The sequence below is a fragment of the Macaca nemestrina genome, chromosome 4 (assembly GCF_043159975.1).
Source record: "Macaca nemestrina isolate mMacNem1 chromosome 4, mMacNem.hap1, whole genome shotgun sequence".
In the NCBI taxonomy this organism is placed as follows: Eukaryota; Metazoa; Chordata; class Mammalia; order Primates; family Cercopithecidae; genus Macaca; species Macaca nemestrina.
In genome coordinates, this window is record NC_092128.1 from 37,339,884 (window position 1) to 37,364,285 (window position 24,402).

The window sequence follows — 24,402 nt, forward strand, 5'->3', positions numbered from 1 at the left end:
GGTATATATATTGAGAGTCATGTTTTAACTTTCTTTTTAAAGGTAAATTTGATATATTTCTATTTTAAAAACCTAAAGTCAATTAATTTTTAAACAATATGGATTCTGGTTCATTAATCCCCAGTCAGTGGTTTTAAATGGAAAAACAGCTTCTCTGCTTCTCTTTAGAATCAAATAATATGAAGTTTCTTTATTGTAGTTATGTGATTATTTTTTATATTAGAGATAATACTCAACTGAACAAGTCTCCCCACCATGAGTAAAAAGGCATATGGAGTATTAAAATAGACTTTGAAGACTCAGAGGTAAGGGGAGTTGGAGAGAGATCATATGAAAAAAGATTATAGTTTGCAAATGGCCACCACTAGAAAAATTTAAATTGTGGTGAATTAACTCATCTTTACCTTCTTACCCTACATTTTGATATTTAAATATTGATTTATATGTTAAAAAAATCATGCCAGGCTTGCTTGGCTTTTCAAAAACAAATAGTAGTTGCAAATTATTTTCTTTTTATTATGACTTAAAATTATGCTTTATAATTTTTTTTGTAATCTGCGCCACCTAAAAAATAAATTCAAAAATAAATTACTATATGTTTTTCAATCCTAAGACACTATTTTGAATGGAAAGGGGAAAATACCAGTCCATTTAATGAATACACTGATTGTAAAACACATCTCAGTTTTAGAACATTAAATGCATAAAAATGAGCATTTTGAAGTCAGCAATACCATGTAGTTTTTCTTCCTGCCAGAAATCAAGCCTGATTATGTGGCCCTCCTTGCTATACAAGTATTTCCACATTTTTTCCATTTAAATGTCTAGAATGGACACACAGAATTTCAGCTGGTTTCTAAATATGACTAAGTGAAAGGCGTGATTTCTTTATCATGAAGAAATGGCAGTACTTCAAATGACTCTTGTCAATGTCATGTTGGTTTCTTGTCTGCACATGTACAGGTTACACTGCCTCTTGGTTGAGCATTTCAGTATTGGTATTTTACTACCACTCCATCATTTAACTCTGGTATATTTTTTGTTATCTGTCATTTCATACAGAGGCATGTCACAGCCCAGACATAACTCCAGAATGGAATAAAAGTATTATCTTTGACTCAATGTTATTAAGTATCATGTTGGTCTAAAGTCTAGCTTATTCTCTTCCATGCCATTCATTTTATGTAGCGATCAGAGTAATGTTTTGTCATCATCTTAGTCCAGTGTTTTTCACAGTGTGGGTTAAGGGTAACTTGCACCAGAATCCCCTAGGTGCTGGCAGAAATAGTGATTACTGGACCCCAACGTCAACTTCCTGTTTTCAAATATCAAAGGCTAGGCTCTAAAATACATGTTTAACAAGCTCTCTAGGAGATTCCTATGTACACTGAGGTTTGAGAAGTCTGTATGGTGCACCATGGACTCAAGAGCAGGACTGTCTGGGTGTGAATTTTCTTTAAGAGCAGATGACCTCAGGCAAATTGACTGAACTATTTGTGTTTCAGTTTCTTTCTCTGGAAAATAGGATATTACTGCCTTCCTTATATGGATGTTTTCAGGATTAAATGAGTGAATATTTGCACAGTACTTAGAACAGTGTTTGGCATATAATAAACACCATAAATATATGTATTTCTGAATCTATAAAGACCTTGTAAAAATAAAAGATCTTCATTTAACAAATACTCCGTGAACATCCACTGTGCTGGGCATGGGTCTTAGCCTGTGAATGCTTGCATTCTAGTGGAGGAGTAGCATTCCAAGTGCGTATGCACTCAGACCTTTAACAAAGATCACCTGATTAATTCTCACAGTGCTAGGAGGTAGGTAATATTGTCCTTCTCCTTTTACAGAGGAGTGAAGAAAACCACAAAGAGATTAAGGAACCTGGCCAAGTTGGACAGCTACTCAGTGACAGAGCTGGTAATGAACACGGACAGCCAGGCCTCACCATGTTCCCATTTAACTTTGCTATCCTGAAGGGTATATTCTGTTCAATGAAATGCTCAGGTGACCAAGGTTATGTTGACTTGTAGTCAAATGAGAACCTATCTGGAGGTCAGAAAAGAACTGGAGTACAAAAGATTCAAACTTAGTCAGTGGGTACAGTCTTCTGCTGAACTTCTCAGAAGATGCCAGGGTGGGGAGAAAGGTTATTATACTTTGAGGGTTTGGCATAATGCTATTGTATTTACAATAAGCTAAGAGGCTCAAAAATTGTACTTTAAATAGATACAAGTTTAATTCGGTGTTAAATCTTTTTTAAACTCTAGTAACTGAAAAATCAGACATTCTAATGGCACCAAATAGCTAGGTTAAAGTCCTGTAGTCCATAATCAGTGTCCCCTGGTAGTCGATGTGATCAGCAGGCTTTTGGGGTTGGGCTTTGTTTCCTTTTCTTTTCTATTGAAAGAAGAAAGTCATTTAAGGTGTGGTATCTATGAATAGTACCTTGTATTTATATGAAACCTCTCTCTAAGGTGTTGAAATACTTGATTCATGCCCATTCCCTTTCAGTTTTGGATGTGTGGTTAGAGGTGATGATTAACAATCAACACTAGAAATAAATCAAGTATAAATCCCATGATTCTACTTGTTCAAAGGGGTTTTTCAATTATAGGCAAGAAGAGATCATGTGAGGTAATTCACTCCTTTGCTTCCAAAGAGAACTGCCTTTTTAGTGGCTGTATTTTAAATAATTTGTTAAGGAAAGAGAATGTTCAAAGTTTTGGACTATTGTGGTTGAACAGAAAGGTCCCTGAAAACAAAGTTGAGGGAAGGAGGCAAGAGGATTAGAATTTATATTTGCTGGTTGATATAGGCACTGAAGTATACATTTAGTACTCTTCAACTTTCATTAGTATGAATTGCATTATCTTGAAGAATTCATAATACAACAAGTTAGTTTTACAAGAGGTTACAGAAATTTCCAGGTCTTTGTTAAAGGATATTTACCCATAAAACCCATGTAATTTTAAATTTAATGTAAATAAAATGTTTTGAAAAGATCTTGAAACATGCATACTTTTTAACTGATGAAATGGAGACTTAAAGATATGTTTATTGTGTGGAGATCATATATCTATGTGTATATGTACAATATATTCTAATTAATTCATCTTATAAAACATTCAAAAGACATTTTAAAAAGGAGAAAATGGAAAAAGCAATATTTTAAAATAATTTTTAAATGCTTAAAAACTATAATGCTATCATTAAAAGTAGCATTTGCTATTATTTTGATGTGAATGGGCATGTCTCATTTTAGGAAGTGTTCTGTGCATGGAGATAGAGCTGGCTTTAGACAGAAGCAGTTCGACTCCAGTTTCTACAATCTTCACTGCTTTTCTCTGCTGTGTCCTCTAGGGTGTCACCATGTAAACAAAGTTTCTTCGGATTTCCAAATTTTTAAAGAAGTTTCAGAAACTTAGATTTTTATGTGAAATCTTTTGAATTTTAAATTTGCCCTATTTCAAACAACGGATGAGCAAAATGATACACATTTGGAGCAGGGCAAAGCACACTGGCCAATAGCACATGACCTCTCATTTAGCCCTTTGTGTAATTTATTCAAGATGAACACTTTTTAAAAAGTAGACATCATCTTTACTGTTTAACATGCTCTCCCTCTGTAATCTCTACTGTTTTATTTTTCAAGCGAATTAAAATCCACTCAACTTTTCAAGTCTCAGTGCCCACAATCGAGTCTAACTTCCTTTAACAAAATGCCAGATCTGCTACTTCCTGCTCCGTGCTCCACCCTCCCTTTGCATGTGATCGTCTTTTTATGATCTGCGAGGTGCTCTTCTCCTTCTTGTCCTCCTCATTAGTGCCTGCCCATTATTAGAGCCCGCTGGAATGTTGCTACTGTGTGGAGCCTTCTGAGTGAAGGATGTGCTGGTTATACAATTAACCAGAAGAGAGATGAGGGAGGAAAATCCCAAATAAAAAATTCTCATTATAATAGATACCTAGTGACCTGGTTTGACCCACTCAATATCTTAAAAGTAAATTCAAATGAGACAATGTCCTTCGCAGGGACATGGATGGAGCTGGAAGCCATTATCCTCAGCAAACTAACCCAGGAACAGAAAACAAAACCAAACACCATATGTTCTCACTTATAAGTGAGCTGAACTATAAGAACACATGGACACAGGGAGGGGAACAACACACACTGGGGCCTATCAGGGAGTGGGGTCGGGGGAGGGAGAGCATTGGGAAAAACAGTTAATGCATGCTGGGCTTAATACCTAGGTGATGTGTTGATAGGTGCCCAAAACCACCATGACACATGTTTACCTATGTAACAAACCTGCACATCCTGCCCATGTACCCTGGAATTTAAAATAAAAATAAAAATTAATTAATAAAAGTAAATTCAACAAATAGAATTGAGCTGTTCTTATGCACCACTCCAATGGGTACTAGAATTATGAAAATCGAAAACATGATCTCCACCTTCAAGTTGTTCACAGCCTAGAACAAACATGCCATCAAATAATTGGAATACAGCAGTAAAAGAACTTTAATGGAGTTTGTTAAAATGTTCAGATGGAGAATAGAAAAGGGAAAGGCCTGAGGAGCACATTTTAGAGGAAAGTCATGAGAAGAAATGGAAGGATAAATAGAAGCTTTTCATGGGGGCAGAATGAGGGAAAGGCTTTTCAGGCAGAAGGAAGAGAAATTTCATGCAAAGGATCAACATGTTTACATAAGAAAACCTGGCATGGCAATGACATGTTGTTTCCTAGGATTAGAAATTCATAACAATATTTAGGTGACTACTGTTACTGAATTATCACTATTATCATGTACTGTAATTTATATGGAACTTGGCCATGAAATCATTTTCCCGAGGCTTCCTGTAATGAACGATGAGCCTCTTAGCTGAAGCCCATAATGACTCAACTGATAAATAATGCTTTTCAAGTCTCTGGACTGCATCCAAATTAAGGAAACATCTCTACCTATACAAAGTCCTGTGTTAGAATAAGAACATATATTTTCTTGTGGGTTCTCTCTTCACCAATTCCTTGGCTCAAACTATGAAAATTTCCACCCCACTCTCCCCATAATCTGCTGCATCAAGCCTCAGCAATTCCTTCAGAAATTCTAAATTAATTCAATGACATTTTACTACGGATAATTTGTGGAACTGGAATATTTGTTCAATGTTGCTCTTTTTGCAGCATCTAAACTTGGAATTATTAAATTAATAATGGTCCTTAGTACCTCATTATAATATTATATGGCTTGCGATTAGGTATATGACATACCCCAAACCATTAACAGCCCCTATAAATGAGTATTGTTGCAGCATAGAAAAATAACATCCTCTCTCCTGTTATACTCAAATAATTGAATGAGAAAACTGCTATAAATTGCAAACGTTTTGTCATATAAAATTATGTTTAATTAAAATATAGATTAAGAACTACGATCAGCTTTTAGTAACCAGTATTACAAGCATCAAACGTCTTGAATTTTCTTGATTCTCAAAAGATATGATTTCACCAGCAAGGTGAACCTCCTTGGGGCAGGCTAAGTCAGCTCTTGAAAAGCCAGTGAGCCATGCTGTTGCCATTCATAATCATCCCCATTAACTTTCCTTTTAGAATTAGGTCAGGCATGAGCATTGGCTGTGCAAGATACAAAATATCCTGGAAACAGTCAGGATAATTGTTGGTGAAGTGTTGTTACATCACTCTTGCTCCTCTCTTCTTTCCTTCTTTTTGTATAGTGTTTTTTTTTTTCTCTCCACTGATATATTTGAGGCTTGCCTATGAAGCCTGAGGCATTAATTCACTCTGAGAGTCAAGTTAAATATCACTGTTATAACCTTACAAACCAACTGGAAGCAGGGACCCTATCAATGTGCCTTGACCACCTATGGTGGTATCTAGTGCCTAGCAGAAAGCTTGCTATATTAACACTCAATAACTCAACAAATATTTGTTAAATGTGAATTAAAATGCTTTTATTAGGCAGTTAACACATTTGAAACACTGGCTGGGCTCTGTGCTTCTTTTAAAAAATTTTGTAAATATGGCTGATAATTTATACATTTAACTCAGAGTGTTTATAATCATATCATATATATTATATATGATATATATCTATATGTGATATATATCACATATATCTATCTACTATATATCTATATAGATCTACTATATATAGTAGATATATCACATATAGTAGATATATGTGATATATAGTAGATAGATATCATATATATTTTATATACACTATATATTACATATAGTAGATATATGATATATAGTAGATATATTGTATATGACATATATAGTAGATATGTGTGTATATACTATATATGGACATATACATATATTACATATATAGTTGTGTGTATATATTTAATTAAAATATAGATAAAACCACATATATAGTGTGTATACATATATAAATATACATATACATGCGCGTGCACGCGCGCACACACACACACACACACATATAGAGAGAGAGAGCGAGAGTACCATATTTGATTTCAATCTGTAGTAGGAGTGCAGGGTGGGAGGAATGAGGACAACTTTCCAAATGAAAGAAATTGCCTCACATAGTTATGATTTTTGTGATGAGAATACTTTACATCACTCTCTTAGCACTTTGCAAGAATGCAATATATTATTAACTATAGTTCACCATGTTGCACAATATATCTTTTGAACTTATTTCTCCTATTTAACTGAAATTTTGTATCCTTTGCCCAACTCCCATGTTCTCCAACCACCTTAGCCTCTGGTAACCACCATTCTACTCTCTACTTTTATGAGATCAACTTTCTTAGATGCTGCATATGAGTGAGATCATCCGGTATTTGTCTTACTGTGCCTGGCTTATTCAAAACATCATGTTGTATGCAGTAAATAGTTACAAGTTTATCTGTTAAGAAAGTTTTAAAGCAAGTTTGTTTTTTCCACCATATTACCATCCCTTTTTGTGGAAGGTGTAAATACTTCATCTTTCCTATTTTCTTCTATCTCTTCCTTTTCCAGATGGACTCTAAATAAGGAAGCTAAGTTTTACGTGCCTTCTTGTGATGAAGATGGATCCTCACACTTAGACTGTTCTTTAAGGTAATGCATGCTCTTATGTTGAAGTCCACAACCATGAAGTATTGGCAAAGCTCCCATGTTGTTTGGCCATCTCTGTTGCCTCAGCCCAACCTTTCCTCTAACTGAGTTATGAATCTCCCTGTGGCTGAGCTGAAATTCCCATTCAGCACATTCATTTCAGGCATCTCATCTTCTAACCACCATTTTTATTTTGATGAGACAGCCCCATTTTGTTTTCCTCTGAGGTAATTTCCTTCCAGAGTCTGAACAAAGAAGTTGGGTTGAAGGTTTCCCCATATCCCCTTTGACTGATTCTCCTTTTAAAACCTAATCCTCGCTCTCCCACACACGCTTCAGGTTTGAATTGTGAGGTTTGAGGGATGGGGTTGGAATTTAGGTCACTGCCTGACCACTGTTTTCACGCCCTGTTCCCTTTCCTCCTCCTCCCCTGGGTCCAGAAAAGTTTTCTTTTTTTCTTTTCTTTTACCCCGTTACTCTATGTCAGTGACTTCCCCTAATGTCACATCCTCCTCATTCTGAGGGTAGCATCAAGGGAACAAGATTTACAGAGAGAAATAAGAATACATAGATTTAATATTTTCCAAGCATTATATACAAGCTATTCATTTTACCCAAGAGAAAGCTAAAGCTCAAAGAGATTAAAGTAACTTGCTTGCAAAATAACAGAGCCTAGATACAATGCCTGGCTGTAAAGCATTATAACACTATGCAGTTTGGAGTTTTTGAGTGTTTTAATCAAAAAATAGGAGCTTATTTCTCTTTGCAATTTTATCACCATATATTACTTCTTATCAAATTAAATCAAATTAAAAACATAATTTGATGGCACTTTTTTTTTTTTTTTAAGATGGAGTCTCACTCTGTTGCCAGGCTGGAGTGCAGTGGCACAATCTTGGCTCACTGCAGCCTCCGCCTCCTGGATTCAAGCAATTCTGCCTCAGCCTCCTGAGTAGCTGGGGCTACGGGCACATGCCACCACATCTGGCTAATTGTTTTTAATATTTTTAGTAGAGACGGGGTTTCACCATGTTGGCCAGGATGGTCTTGATCTCCTGACCTCATGATCCACCCGCCTCAGCCTCCCAAAGTGCTGGGATTACAGGCGTGAGTCACCGCAGCCAGCCAATTTGATAGCACTTTCTTAACCTCTTACAATGTTTGGCATATGCGACCACAAGAAATTGCCCTAATTAATTTATTTGACAGAACATAGCTTATATGCAAAAATGAATTAATGATTAGATAAAATTAAAATCTAAATTAGGGATGCACATCTTTTACTTTTTACTTATAGTAGGGAGACTTGTTTCAGTTGAGTATTATCTCTCATATAAAAATAATCGCATAACTATAATAAAGAAAATTCATATCATTTGATTCTAAAGAGAGGTAGAAAAACTGTTTTTCCATTTAAAACCACTGACGGGATTAACGAACTAGAATCCATATTGTTTAAAAAGTAATTGGCTTTAGGTTTTTAATAATAAGATATCAAATTTACCTTTAAAAAGAAAGCTAAAACATGACTTCTCAATATATATGACGAATATGCAACAGGTAGATTTTTTCTCCCTAGGTTGTCCCAGACTAATGTTAAAAATAATGTCACATAAACAGTTGCAGAAGAGAACATCTCTGGCTCTGTCACCACCACTTCCAAGGGCATACCAACTTTCCCCTTAAATTGATTTTTTATGTCCGATTTCTCCATCATGTTCTCCATCAACTAGTTCTTTTGGTGACTCTGTAGTGCCTGTTATTTTGCTGCTGATGGTTTCAGTCAACACCACCCATGTCTGCCAAGGTTCTGCTGCCCCTGATTCTCTCTTTAAAGTCAACCTTCTACTGCTGATGTCTTTGGGTACACAGGCCAAGACCTGTGAGTGCCTGATGTTTCAGGGCCTTCAGCTATGTCTCATGAAGCCTGCCATTTGTCAGCCGAGCTTACTTAACTGGCACCAATGCTGTTGATATCCTGATCTCAAGGCACCATGGGGCTTTGATTAAGGCCACCCCTTTAAAATATCTATTACACTTTTACTGCAAAAATTTTAATGTAAACCTATGAGAACTCAGCTGAAGAAATGTGCTGAAAATAGACAATATATTTTGTGCAGAAACACACTTTTCCTACAATATTTACGTCATTGGTCCATTATCCAAATTTAGCACTTTCCTGAATTGAGTACTTTCCTAGGAAGTTTTTAATTCCCTTATGCAAAATAGTGTCTGGGAGTATATCTAAGACTCAAGCGAAGACCTTCTTGTCTTCCTTCCTATCCATATACTTATATTTACAACTGCCTACTGGATATTTCTATTTCATATCTCACATTTTCCTTGAACTCAGCATGTCTGAATCAAAGTCATTATCTCCTCCAATCTTGCATCTGGGATTCTAGTCTCAATAAATAGAACTACCTTTCACCCAGTTACCTATATCAGACACATTTCCTGTGCCTTCTTCCCAACCTTGCCACTGCTCATATCTGCTGTCTCCTAAAGCCTATTCTTCTGCTTCCTAAATTCTCTAAAGTTCATCCACTTCTCATTTTCACTATCTTGTGTCAGGGCGTCATCTCTTGTCCATATTTCGACGTAACCTCCTAGTGGTTTTCCTTACAGTTTCTCTTGCCCCTCCTCTCCAATATGCCTTGTACATTGTATAGCCAAAATAATCTGCCAGAAAATGCAGTCTCATCATCAATTTCTTATTTAAAAATCTTAAATTCCTTCTTCTTGTTCTTAGTCCTAAACTGGTTTGGCCATAATAATGTCTTTTCCCTCTTGGAACTGCCGCGTCTATCTCTCATCCCCAGGCTTTTCCAAGTACTATTCTCTTTGCATGGAATATTTACTAAATTTTTGTTGAATAAATGACCAAATGAATGTTTTCCCAGAATAAATTAAAGAACTAAGGAATAAAGAGATTCCCTAAATTTATTTATATTCAACTGAACAATTTTACTACATTAAAAATATATGTAATGTTTTACAAACAAAAAAGTAAAACTGAAATTATCATTTCCATATGAACCTTGTGGATCTGTTTTCAGATCCTAGCTGGAGTGATCAACTAATTCTGTGGCTTGGACTGCGCTGTGGTCCTCTTCTACCTGGGAGTATTCCCCTCTTTGACTTGGGTGACACCCTGAAGATGCAGCCAATCCTTATGACAGGATGACAAATATAGAACAGTGAGGGAATCACTGGACACTTTACCAGCCAAATCCCTCAAATCAAATCTGGCATAGATGGAGTGACAGATGTCACTGTCAGATTGCTCTAACATCCTTGATATGACCTACCGCTAGATGCTCTAATTTCATTTCAAAAAGCCTGAGTAATCTTTACAAGTTTGAACAGTGAAAAAGAGAAAATAACTTTATAACTTGGCAAGGCCAGTGGCATGCAATCCCTTTAGAAACAGACCTAGAAACTCCATCATTTATAAGAGCATCTGGCTGCCATCTACAGGATGCTGGGCACAGGCCAACTTTGGTAATTACATTCAGCTTGCCCACCTTCCCTAATCACTTCAATTGGATGACACATATTCAATTCTGCTCAAAAAATACTATGCATGATTGCTAGTCAGTTCTATAAGGCAACTGGCTCGCCCTAGAAACTGCAACCTTTTATAGGTAAGAGAAGTAAAATAATTGCACAATAAATTCAGAACTTTGGCTTGAAAATGGCAAATTATGAGACAATGAAACTGCTAATTATATTATTTAGGGAAATTTAAATATCCTAACTGGCATTGCCTTTGTAGTTTATTAAAGGAGAAAAATTCATTTTAACCTGATCTGACATTTCACTTTGGTTTTATGGTAATTACAGATTATAAAACCAGTGTAGTATTATGCACTCAAGCACATGCACATAAAAGGGATTTTGTTTGGTGTGAACAGGATCCTATAAAGTCTAAAATATAATTCAAATAGCAGACAAATATTAATTACATCAGAGTATGAAAATCATTAGTAAACAGAAGATGTCACTTTTACTTGCATTTCCCTAGGCTTCTTGCATTTGCAGGACTTAAAGTAATTTTATTAAGAAATTTGACACTTTATTTGAAAGAGTTTGTGTTTCAACAACTAAAACATTTTTAAAAATTGGTTTCATTCTTCCATGCTATTTTGAGAGTTTTTGAGAGTGGAAGGATGTTTTATGGTTGGCTGCTGTTTCAACAGAATTCAATATTCAAGGGAGGAAAACTTAGAAAGTATGGTGAATAACAATAAACACTTAAAGCTTCACCACGTGCAGAGAAATGTTCTATGTGATTTGCCTATATTAACTCACTCAGTTAATATAGTTGAATTGAATCCTTATATTGATTCAATTACCTTGGTACTTTTAATATTCCTATTTTATAAATGGAAAAAATGAGGCACAGATAAGTAAGTATCCCAGGGCCATATGGGCAGCAAACAGTAGAGGCAGGATTCAAACTCAGGGAATCTGGCTCTAGAGTTCATGCTTTTAAACACCATGCTATACTGCCTTTCCCACAAACACCAGAAGAAGCAATTATTCTTTTTAAAAAGAGTCAAATATCTCTCAGTGAATTTTATCTCAGAACATTGATAATGTTCCTTTAGCAATATCATTAGTGCCAGAAATGACATAAGGGATAGATTTGGCCTACTGAAGACTCTCTTCTCCAGTGGACTTCATCTCCAGTGGATTAGAATAGCATTAACAAATCAGTTCAACTTGCCCACTTGAACAAATTACAAAATAGCATTATCTGCATATATAAACATCTAGCCCGCTTACAAAAAAATTTTGGAAACGTTTGCAGATTAGTCGAACAAGCACTCATAGTGCATACAATGAGTAAGGTACTATGCTAGGCTCTAGAAAAAATGAATCAAGTTTAACTCACCCTTTAAGGGCCATATAGATTACTGGAGACACTAGGAATGTACATAATTACTTCTAATGAATGTTATAGTGTGGTAAGTATTAAAAGAGGAGTAAAATAAAAATGCAAATAGAGCACAAGAGGAAACTTAGATGGGGGATTGGGGGGCTGATCATCAGAGAAGTTGCAGCAGGCAGTGGACTTTTGAGCTAAGATGTTGGGATGATATTTCAGACAAAGTTATAAAAGGATCCAAGTCACAAGGCATAGAGGTAGTGGGAAGAGTTTTGGGAGATGAAAGAAGATATGTGTGTTGAAGCTAGATTATGAAGAACATCGTGTATCTGTATTTTACAAAGAAAATTCGTATGTGTACATTCAGTGTAACATCTCAATATGTGCATTACATATTCACATAATTTTCAGTGGAGACTATTTCTACAGAAAAAAAATATTATGCTCAATGTAGACAGCTCCTTATTCTAGACTAGTGTAAAACAAAAAAAGGATAAAATTCCTGTTCAAACATGCAATCACTATGTGACCTCAGTTTCTTTGTTAGAGCATGGGAATAATAATATTTATCTCATTAAGATTCCTGTAAGGTACAATTAAATAATGCATGTAAGTCTTAGTCCCTTCCTAGTAGGTTCTTTAAAAACATGAACTATTTTCTCAGTCCTGAGTATTATTTATTGTGTCAGCACAAGGGAAAAAGAGAGACAACTCAGAGACCCTCCTGTTTGAATTAGCTTGCCTAGTTAAGTGACCCAGCAAAGTGGGTCTAAAGTGACAACTTTAGAAACACAGGAAAAAAAAGGTAACCTGTATCTAATACTAATCCTCCATATCTCATTTACCTTTCAGAATCATTTGCAATGTGTCAATGGAGCAAGACTCCATAAAGAAGCCACGACACTTCATTGATGGGTATGCCATTAGGTGGAGGGATGGATTTTCTCCTCAAGGGAGTGAATGAATAGCCAGAGTTTCAACATCCTGACGTGTCCCTTTTTGTGTTAACCATTCTGTCTCATGGCTCTTCCCTTTCAATTGGATAAAGTCATGTGTATGCTGATGAAAAGACTATGAGTCTCATGAGAACATAACCTTTTCCTTTATTGAATCATTCCTGCCCCTAGCAGGAAGATGTATAGAGTGAGGAAAAGAGACTAGTGCAATCCTTACTTAGCCCAAATTTTCCATGGGAAAGAGTAAACAATTCCTTCTTAGTACCATGCATCCTTATGGGAGAAAACTTAAGGATAAATACAGTAAACAACAAGGAAAACAAAACCTTGCATATATAGCTTCCTTGGGGAAAACAATGTATTCAAATTAATTTTCTTTATCAAAACAAATGAAGGTTGAACTAAACAATTTTAACGCTTTTAAAATATTTTCATTTGCTACACATATTGTTGATTACTTTAACAATGAGTATGAATTTTGAGTCATTAACCTTTATATGGTGATACATCTTTAATCGGAATATTACATGGGAATGGAAACCAAGAAGTGGAAGTGCTTACTATCACAACAAGTGACCCACTTGAGAATTTGTGCTTGCCATCCCCACAACTCTGAACTCTACAGAGAGTTGAGAGATCCTGGTTGCCAAGCAGGGAACAGGGTTTAAATAAGATTCCTGTGAATTATAAGCTATGACCTGGGCACTTCAGGCTCTTTATGCCAAGGGACAAGCAGCAAAAGAGTAACCATCATCATGGCAGGGATAATTAATTCTGATCAACACAAGGAGGCAGGGCTGATGTGACACAATGAGGACAGAGAAAAATATGTTTGGGTGCCTCTTAGTACTCCCTTGTTGAATTTTGATGGTAATGGGAAAGTGCAGAAACCTCAGTCTGCAAAAAGCATGGTGGCCAGTGTCACAGACTTCTCAGCGATGAGGGTCTGGGTAGTGGTAGTAGATAAGGCATGTAGACCAGCAGAGATGCTAGTTGAAGATAAGAGGGATCTACAGAGGACAGTAAATGAAAGAGACAATGAGATCATTTGAGGTCCCAACATCAGCTGCAGTATTGGCAGGTATATTTCATTCTACTAACCGTACTCTTTTAGGTTCCTCCAGAAAGAGAATTCTGTGACAATCTTAGAGGAGTTGCTCCAAAAATATATATGTAGTGAATTCAAGCAATGCAAGAAGTGGACTGCACATGCTTCCTCCTAAATGCTGAGGATGCTGTTGGCAAACAACCTTCAGTTATCTGTTTTTTCAAGGGTTGCCTCAGCTCTAGAGAGTCACCTTTCCCAAGGTCATGTCCCTTCCCAGTGTAGCTCATATCTAATGACTGTTCAATATAAGGATACAAAATTCTTGCAGCTTTAATCCAACTAGGAGCAAACTTTAGCTCCCAAGATTGCCGTATTGTCAGTTGAGGTCTACTTTGGGCCTATGTCACAGCTCAACTTCCATCTTTGCTCAGTCTTACTTCTTTCTCCTCTGTGGTACAAACCCTGCATGTTGAACTCTTAGAAGAAACCCAGCTGGAGAAATTCTTTGGTGGTGGTGGTGCCTGTGGTGGCAATGGTGCAAGTAGTGGTGACTTCCCAGTGGTTTCAATGTCAGTTTTCTTGTGCAGAAATTGGACTGGTGGGCAAAAGCATCAGCAGCAACAGTTTTGTGTGCCATTCTGTGGGTGACCACTGTTCATGGTAGTTTTGTCATTAAGACAATCCCATGGCACAGTTTTGGCCATTCTGCCTAGAAGCTTAACCTCAAGTCTTATTCTCTAGGTCTTTCAACAATTATGTTAGCTATCCAATATCTTTTTAATAAACTTCTGCTTAATCAAACTAAATCAGCTTCTGTTGTTTATAACAGACTGATATAATAATTTGTCTTAAATTCCAAAACATTAGACATTTAATAGTTGGTTGATACACTTCCCAGGACAGACCAATGTCATAAGTATTATGTGTATAAATTAAGTAATACTCCACTGAAGAGATGTTTTGGGCTGGCAATAGTGAGGGAGGATTGGCATGTTAGAGCTGGAAAATAAAGACAAGCAAGTTCAATGATGCAAATATAAAGCAGATTGATGTAGCTGAAAAGAAAGGGAATAACAAATAATAATGATGAGACAGGATTCTGACCCAATTAAATTATATTTATATTTTCAGAAAGATGAAATAAAGACCAAACCTCTGGATATATGGTAAGTTTTACTTTCATTAAATGGACATGATTTTTAAAAATAGATATCTAGCTCTATTCCGTGCCTAGCAGGGGATTAGGCTATAGTGAATTTGAGGGATAGCCTACAGTTTTTTAATGACTAAAAACCGGCAATGGGTAGCATGTATGAATAAATACAGAAAGTTGCTGTTTCTCTTTTTCATTTATCAAAACGCTCTAATAGTAAAAATAAAAGATAGTCTCATATATAGTCAAGTTCTGAGCTTAAACATTGGATAACAATTGTGCTTTTACATTAAAATATCATCAAGGTGCAAAAATAACACGCCCACAATAAAGTTAAAATAAAAACTCACGAGGTAAAACGACATCATTTTGAACTTACTGGTTTTTTTTTTCTGTTATATTTAAATGTCCCACACAGACACAGACCATTTTAGAGGATTTTCTATTTTCTCAACTGCAATGTTTTCTTTTCTGAGTTCACGAACCAGCATTTAATGGCATCCAATGGCAATAAAATAGTAGCTTTTAAATACCCATATTAGATGGTTTCCTAGGGAAATAGCTATGTGCTTGGATGAGTCTGGCACTATGCCTCAAATGTCAACAATATTCAGGGTGTGTCAGATTTCCAAAGATAAAATGTGTTCCAGACACCTAAGGATGGCTTGGCTTCCATCACTGTGCAATTCAAACCTGGAAACTGTCAACAGAGGTGCCCAGCTGTGCTTGCCTGCATGAAAGAAATGGAGGAACAGAAGTCAATTTCAAAAGAAGCCAAGGATCAGGACCTGAACAATTTTAAAGAATAAAAACAGAAGCTTGAATTATAGCCAGAAATAAGTCAATGACTAGTATCAACCACTGAGCATGGGTGCAACATGTTTCTCTTGGCAGTGGGTAGAAACACCAGTCCCCTAAAGAGTCTTTATGGCTGTGGTCCCCTTTAAGATAGAAAGACCCAAGTTTCTTAAAATAAAGTAATCCAGAAAGAAAAAGAAAATGAGATATGCTTTTGTGCCCTTGGTGCTGCTGCAGCAGAAACAATAAGAGAAAGAGGTATTGTTATTCTTATTACTAGCAAAAACCGTGACATGAAAGTAGAAGTAGACTTTTTTGATTATTATTTTATTCTTCTCCATGATTCTGAAAATCACACAATTCAAAGAAAGATAGGTATGTTGTAATGCTCTGATTTCCTTTATTATTTGGGGTAGACAAATGAGATAAGGACTTACCAGACAAATGTGACTATATAAGCTAAGCATTCTTTCCTCTAATAATAACAATAATAATAATAATAATAATAACAACAACAACCAGGGGCCAGACTCAGTGGTTCATGCCTGTAATCCCAGCTCTTTGGGAGGCCAAGGCGGGTGGATCACTTGAAGTCAGGAGTTTGAGCCCAGTCTAGCCAACATGGCGAAACTCTGTCTCTACTAAAAATACAAAAATTACCCAAGTGTAGTGGCACACGACTGTAATCCCAGCTACTTAGGAGGCTGAAGGAGGAGAATAGCTTGAACCTGGAGGGTGGAGGTTGCAGTGAGCTGAGATGGTGCCACTGTACTCCAGGCTGGGTGACAGAGTAAGACTCTGTCTCAAATAAATAAATAAACAAACAAACAAATAAATAAAATAACCAGGATAATGTAAGACAAAAGTAAAAGTTCCATTTAAAATTAGGAGATGACATCATTCGGCTGTTTCCCCACATAAATCTCATCTCTAATCATAATCTCCACATGTCAAGGGAGGGACATGGTGGGAGGTGATTGCATCATGGGGGTGGTTTTCCCCATGCTGTTCTCATGATAGAGAGGAGGCGCTCATGAGATCTGTTGATTTGAAAGTGATGGTTCCCCCTGTGCGCGCACGCTCTCTCTCTCTCTCTCCTGCCACCTTATGAAGAAGGTACTTGCTTTCTCTTCACTTTCTCTCATGATTGTAAGTTTCCTGAGGCTTCCCCAGCCATGAGAACTGTGAGTAAATTAAACCTCTTTCCTTTATATATTACCCAATCTCAGGTGGTTCTTTATGGCAGTGTCGAAATGGACTAACACAACATATGTCTACAGGAAATTTACTTTTTGAGCAAAGAACATACGTATGAATTAAAGAAATAGATACCTTTAAATAAGCAAACACAGAAAATGGGCACCAAGAGTGGAGTATTGCTATAAAGATAAGATGAAAATGTAGAAGTGATTTTGGAAATGGGTAATGGGCAGGAGTTGGAACAGTTGAGAGGGCTCAGAAGAAGACAGGAAGATGTGGAAAGGTTTGGAACTTCCTAGAGATTTGTTGAATGGTTTTGAACAAAATGCTGATAGTGATATGGATGATGAAGTCCAGGCTGAGGTGGTCTGAGATGGAGATGAAGAATTTATTGGGACTGGGGTAAAGGTCACTCTTGTTATGCTTTAGCAAAGATACTGGCAGTGAGTGTTTTGCCCCTGCCCTAGAGATCTGTGGAACTTTGAACTTGAGAGAGATGATTTCAGGTAATCGGTGGAAAATATTTCTGAGCAACAAAGAATTCAAGCAGTTACCTGGCAGATTCTGAAAGCATTCAGTCATATGCATTCCCAGTGATTATCTGAAACTGGAACTTTTCTTTAAAAGGGAAGCAGAGCATAAAAGTTTGGATAATTTTTAGCCTGACCATGAGGTAGAAAAGAAAAACACATTTCCTGGGGAGAAATTCAAGCTAGCTGTAGAAATTTGCGTAAGTAATAAGGAGCTAAATGTTAATAGCCATGACAAGGGGGAAAATGTCCCTAGGGCATGTCAGAGATCCTCACTGCAACCTCTCCCATCACAGGCCTGGAGGCCTAGGAGGAAAAGATGGTTTCATGTGCTGGGCTCAGGGCCCTACTGCTCTGTGAAACCTCAGGATTTGGTGCCCTGTGTACTAGCTACTCCATCTCCAGCTGTGGCTAAAAAGATCCAATGTACAGCTCAGGCCATGACTTCAGAGGGTGTAAGCCCCAACCCTTGGCAGCTTCCATTTGGTTTGGGGCCTACACAGAAGACAAAGGTTGAGCTTTGGGAGCCCACACCTAGATCTCAGAAGCTGTAGGGAAATGTCTGGATGTCCAGGCAGAAATCTGCTGCAGAGGCAGAGCCCTCACAGAGAACCTCTACTAAGGCAATGTAGAGGGTAAATGTTGGCTTGGAGCCCCCACACAGAATCCCTACTGGGGCACTGCCTAGTGGACCTGTGAGAAAAGGGCCACCATCCACCAGACCCCAGAATGGTAGATCTACCAACAGCTTGTACCATGCACTTGGAAAAACTGCAGGCACTCAGTGTCAGCCCATGAAAGCAGCTGTGGGGGCTGTACCCTGCAGAGCTACAGGGATGGAACTTCCCAAGGCCTTGGAAGCCACTGCTTGCATCAGCATGCCCTGAATGTGAGACATGGAGTCAAAGGAGATTATTTTGGAGCTTTAATATTTAATGACTGCCCTGCTATGTTTCAGACTTCCATGGGGCTTGTAGCCCCCTTTGTTTTGGTCAATTTCTCCAATTTGGAGTGGAAATATTTATCCAATGCCTGTACTCCCATTGTATCTTGGAGGTAACTAACTTACTTTTCATTTTACAGGCTCATAAGGGAAGGGATTTGCCTTGTCTCAGATGAGACTTTGGACTAGACTTTTGAGTTAATGCTAGAATGAGTTAAGCCTTTGGGTGACTATTGAGAAGGCATGATTGCTTTTGAAATGTGAAAAGCACATGAGATTTGGCAGGGGCCAGGGGTGAAATAATATAATTTGGTTCTGTGTCCCCACCCAAATCTTATCTTAATTGTAATCCCATGTGTCAAGGGATGGACCTTGTGGGAGGTGACTGGATCATGGAAGCAATTCCCCCCATGCTGTTCTCATGATAGTGAGGGAGTTCTCCCGAGATCTGATGTTTTAAAAGTGACAGTTTCCCCTGTGCTCTGTCTTCTGTTGCCTTGTGAGGAAGGTACTTGCTTCCCCTTCACCTTCTGTCATGATTTTAAGTTTCCTGAGGCCTCTCCAGCCATGTAGAACTGTGAATCAATTAAACCTCTTTCCTTTATAAATTACTCAGTCTCAGGCAGTTCTTTGTAGCATGTGAAAACAGACTAATACAGGATAAAAATATCAGGATATATTTAAGAGCTTCTAAAAACTTCCATTAAATATAGGAGTCAATGAGAGAAAGTGGAGAGAAGCTGAGGAAAGAATCCAGAAGCTGCAGAAAGTCCTAGGAAAAATGCATTTCCTGAAGGTGACAGGTATACTTGAATGCACAAAAACAATATCCTTTAACTGGGTCAACAAATGAGAAAAATAGTGAGCAGCTTAATCCCAGAAGTCATTAAATCCCAGAAGTCCCTCAGGATCAAGTTACAATCAGAGAAGCAGGGGAGATCTATGACATGAAAATGACATTTGCAGGAAGAAGTCTGTCTTTGTGTTAATTTAGAAGAAAGCAATTAGGTTCTAAAAGCATCTTAAAATTCTACTCTGTCCCAGCAACCAAGAACATCTTGCAAACACTGTCCAACTCATTCAAAACATAGGTAACAATAATAATTAGCAAAGGGCTGATGCAATTCATTTAAAGGCAAGTATAAAAAGTAATTAGCACATTATCCAATAAATAAGTTATAAAGAAAAAGGAAGAATAGATTAGCAAAATTTTGAAATAAATAAAGAATAGCCCAGAAAAAAATGTTGATATGGAGCAAATAAAGAGCCTAGGCCAATGTTTGTCCCCAAATTAAAACAAAATAAGCAAATAACAAAATTTAATGAAATTATTGCTTCTATGAAGGAAAATGCAACAATACAACAAAGATGCCGGACATCAGGGAACAGATGGCAAGAAAGCAGCAAGACATGAAATTGCATTGGCTAAACATAGAAAATAAAAGGCAAAAATAAAATAAACAAAGAAATGAAAAAGATATTAGAAGGAATACAAAAGCAAAGGGACACTGTAAAAAACATAGATGACAGAAACGAGAGAAAGAGAGGATAGAAAATGAGATAGAATTAAAGAAATAATTAAACAGAAAAAATACATAAAAAGACAAAGATGTGCAACATATACATAATTGGAATTGCTACAAAACCTAAATCAAGACAAAATTACAGAACAAATATTTAAATATAATTCAAAGAAATTTCCTTGAAATTATAAAGAAAGTCTTGAATGTGTCCGTGTGTGTCCATATGCGTGTGTGTGTGTGTGTGTGTGTGTATGTATGTGTGTGAAGACACACCACATGCCAGGAAAAATTAATCTAGAAGAGTCAATACTGAAAAATAACCTGGAAAGCATGCCATATTATGTTTCTTCAACCTCCACAGAAACATTTAATGTCAGAAGACGTGATCTAAACAATCCTATACAGAAAAAAAATTTAACTGAGGGAATAATTTTCTGGCACAACTGACTTCTAGGTATAAAGGCCATAGACAAACAGTTTGCGATAGTCAAGAAACCAGATAACATTACTTCCACTAATCTTTCTTGAAAAAACTACTAGAGAATAAGTTTAGCTATTATGATATAATGTACATTGAATATACTTAACAATAATACACCTAAGGCTAAGACAAATGTGGGGTTTACAGTGACATATCAGTGTAAATATTGTATGTCCTACAAATAAGAAATATCTTGACAAAAATTGAAATGAGCAAGGAGGAAAAAGACAGATTAAGCATCCTGATTGTCTTACCTCAAATCACTGGAATTAAAAAGAAATTAAAAATTAGCAAAGTAATAGAAGTGCATGCATATCTGTTACATAAAAGTAAACACACAAACCATACTATTACTAAATAGTATAAAGTGTGGAAGGGAAAGAGAAGATGAATAGGAAGAAAAGATGTGCTAAGTTTCTTATTCTTTTTCTTGCTAGGGAACTAATAAACTATACACACACAAACACACACACACACAAAATATACACATGTGAAAGAAAACAAACCACATATTGAAAGATACAGTGATGATGATAATTACAATGACAGGAAATATAAGTCAAAGTAACAGAATGGATGTAAGATTAAATATATCTGTATTTTGGACAACTTAAAATAAGCTAAATATATCTATTGAATAGAAAATAATTTTGAATTAGATCATAAAGCTACATATAATTTTATTCGAAATAGGACTCAGAGTTAAATAAGTTGCATCCTGAACAACTCTACTAGATTTCAATAGTCTAAATGAATAAAATTCAAGACCATGTAGTACACAATCATTGTATATGGGGGTGGAATATGTGATACTATGGAACACAGTTAAACCAAAGGTTAAAAATAAGTGAATGGACAAAGCTGTATCGTTCAAATGCAGACAAAACATCCAGAGTCATGATCTTAATATCATCAAGGTTGAATTCAAGATAACAAGAATTAAACAAATGAAGAGTGATATATTATTATATATTGTTAAAGCATGGAGTCCAAAATGAAATAACATATTATAAGGCTGAAACATGCCATTCAAAAAGAAAAGAAAACAGTGATGAATATCTACCAATCAAACAACAGGGTGTCATCATTTGTCAAACAAAAACTGCAAAAGTAGCAGGGAGAAATAGAAACATACCAGTAAGAGGAGGCAAATGTACTACTGTTTGTCCACGACACATCAATTGGGCAAACCAACAAGCAAGACTCATTTATCTACTGTCTTCAAGAGACTCATCTCACAATAACACCAATAGAGTCAAAGTACAGGGTTGGAGAAAGATCTATCATTCATACGGAAAAAAAGAGCAGAGGTCACTACTCTTATATCAGATAATACAGATTCTACACCAGTAATAGTAAAATAGGACAGAGAACAGCATTACATTATGATACAGGGCTAAATTCAACAAGTAGACATAACTATCCTAAATAGAAACACACTCAACATTGGAACACCCAGATTCATAAAACAAGTACTTCTAGACCTATGAAAATATTTAGACAGCCACAAAAAATAGCGGGGGACTTCAACACTCACAGACAGTGTTAGGTCATTGAGGCAGAAAACTAACAAAGATTCCAGACTTAAGTTAAACACTTGACCAATGGGACCTAATAGACATCTACAGAAGATAGAGTCATCCAGAAACTACAGAATATACATTATTTTCCCCAGCACAAGAAACATACTACAAGATCTACTGCATGCCTAGCCATAAAGCAAATCTCAATAAATTCAAAAAAATTGAAAATATACCAGCCAAACTGTCAGGCCACAGTGGAATACAAATAGAAATCAATGCCACATAGATCTCCCCAAACCACACAATTACATGGACATTAAACAACTTACTCCTAAATGAATTTTGGGCAAACAACAAAATTAAGGCAGAAATCAAAACACTTTTTGACATAAGTGAAAACAGAGACACAACATACCAAATATCTGGGATACAGCAAAAGCAATGTCAAGAAGAATCTCTATAGCACTAAACACCTTGTTCAAAAAGTTGGAAAGATCTGAAACTGATAATGTAACATTATACTTACAGGAAAATAGAATAACAAGAACAAACTAACTCCAAAGCTAGTAGAAAAGAAATAACAGAATGGAATGAAATTAAGATCCAAAAATAAATACAAAAAATCAAAGATACCAAAAGCTTGTCATTTGAGTGAATAAACCAGATCAATAGATTGCTACCTAGATTATTAAAAAAGAGAAGATCCAAATAAGCAAAATCAGAAACAACAAAGGTAACAACACAACTAATCCCACAGAAATACAAAAGATGCCCAATAACTTTTGTAAACACCTCTATGCTCACAAACTAGAAAATATAGAAGAAATTGATAAATTCCTGGAAATGCACAACCTCCCAAGGTTCAACCAGGAGTAAATTAAAACCCTGAACAGACAATTATCAAGCTCCAAAACTGAACTAGCAATAAGAAACTCATCAACCTTAAAAAGCACTAGACCAGATGAATGCATAGCCAAATTCTACCAGATGTACAGAAAACAGCTGGCACTAATTCTACTGAAATTATTCCAAAAAACTGAGGAGGAGGTATTCCTCCCTACTGATTCTATGAAGCCAGCATCACCCTGATACCCAAACCTAAAGACAAAACAAAACAAAACAAAAAACCCAACAAACTGCAGCCCAACATTCCTACTGAACGTAGACACAAAATCCTCAACAAAATACTAGCAAACTGAATTGAGCAATACATGGAAAAGTTAATTCACCACGATCAAGTAGGCTTCATTCCTGGGATGCAAAGTTGGTTAAACATACCAAATCAATAAATGTGATTCACCACATAAGCAGAGTTAAGAACAAAACCGTATGATCACCTCAATACATACAGAAAAAGCTTTCAATAAAATCCAGCATCCCTCCATAATAAAAATTCTCAATAAACTAGACATGGAAGAAACATACTTCAAAATAGTAAGAGCCATCTATAACAAACCCACAGATAATATTATACTGAATAGGAAAAAGCTGTAAGCATTCCCCTTAAGAACTGGCACAAGACAAGAATGCTTACTCTAACCACTCCTATTCAACATAGTACGGGAAATGCTAGCAAGAGCAATCAGACAAGAGAAAGACAAATAAAGGCATTCAAATAGAAAAAGAAAAAGCCAAACTATCTCTCTTTTGGATAATATGATTCTATACCTAGAAAACACTAAACTCTCTGCCAAAAGACTTCTGAAAATGATAAGCAACTTGAGTAAAGTTTCAGGATACAAAATCAATGTACAAAAATCAGTGGTGTTTCTATACACCAATACTGTTCAAGCAGAGTGCCAGATCAAGAATGCAATTCCATTTACAATAGCCACACACACACAAATAAAATAACTAGGAATATATCTAACCAAGAAGGTAAAAGATCTCTACAAGGAAAGCTACAAAACGCTGCTGAAAGAAATTATAGATGACATAAACACATGGAAAAACATTCCATTTGTCATGGTCTAGAAGAATCAATATTGTCAAAGTGTTCATACTGCCTAAAGCAATCTACAGATTCAATGCTATTCCTATCAAACCGCCAATATCATTTTTCACAGAATTAGAAGAAATTATTCTAAAATTCATATGGAACGAAAAGAAAGTCCAAATCACCCAAACAATCTTAAGCAAAAAGAATGAAGCTGGAGGCATCATATTACCAAAATTAAAACTATATTATAAGGCTACAGTAACTAAAACAGCATGGTATTGGTACCTAAACAGACTTATTGACCAATTGAACAG

General features: G+C 36.3%; 1 long non-coding RNA gene across 1 annotated transcript; it reads left to right on the top strand.

The window, feature by feature from the left end:
• Positions 1-1,850: 1,850 nt before the first annotated feature.
• On the top strand, positions 1,851-15,164 carry LOC105475277 (uncharacterized). The gene is made up of 4 exons (XR_983241.2): positions 1,851-1,923; positions 7,023-7,103; positions 12,847-12,909; positions 15,130-15,164. It is a non-coding gene; the product is annotated as an uncharacterized lncRNA (long non-coding RNA).
• Positions 15,165-24,402: the final 9,238 nt, after the last annotated feature.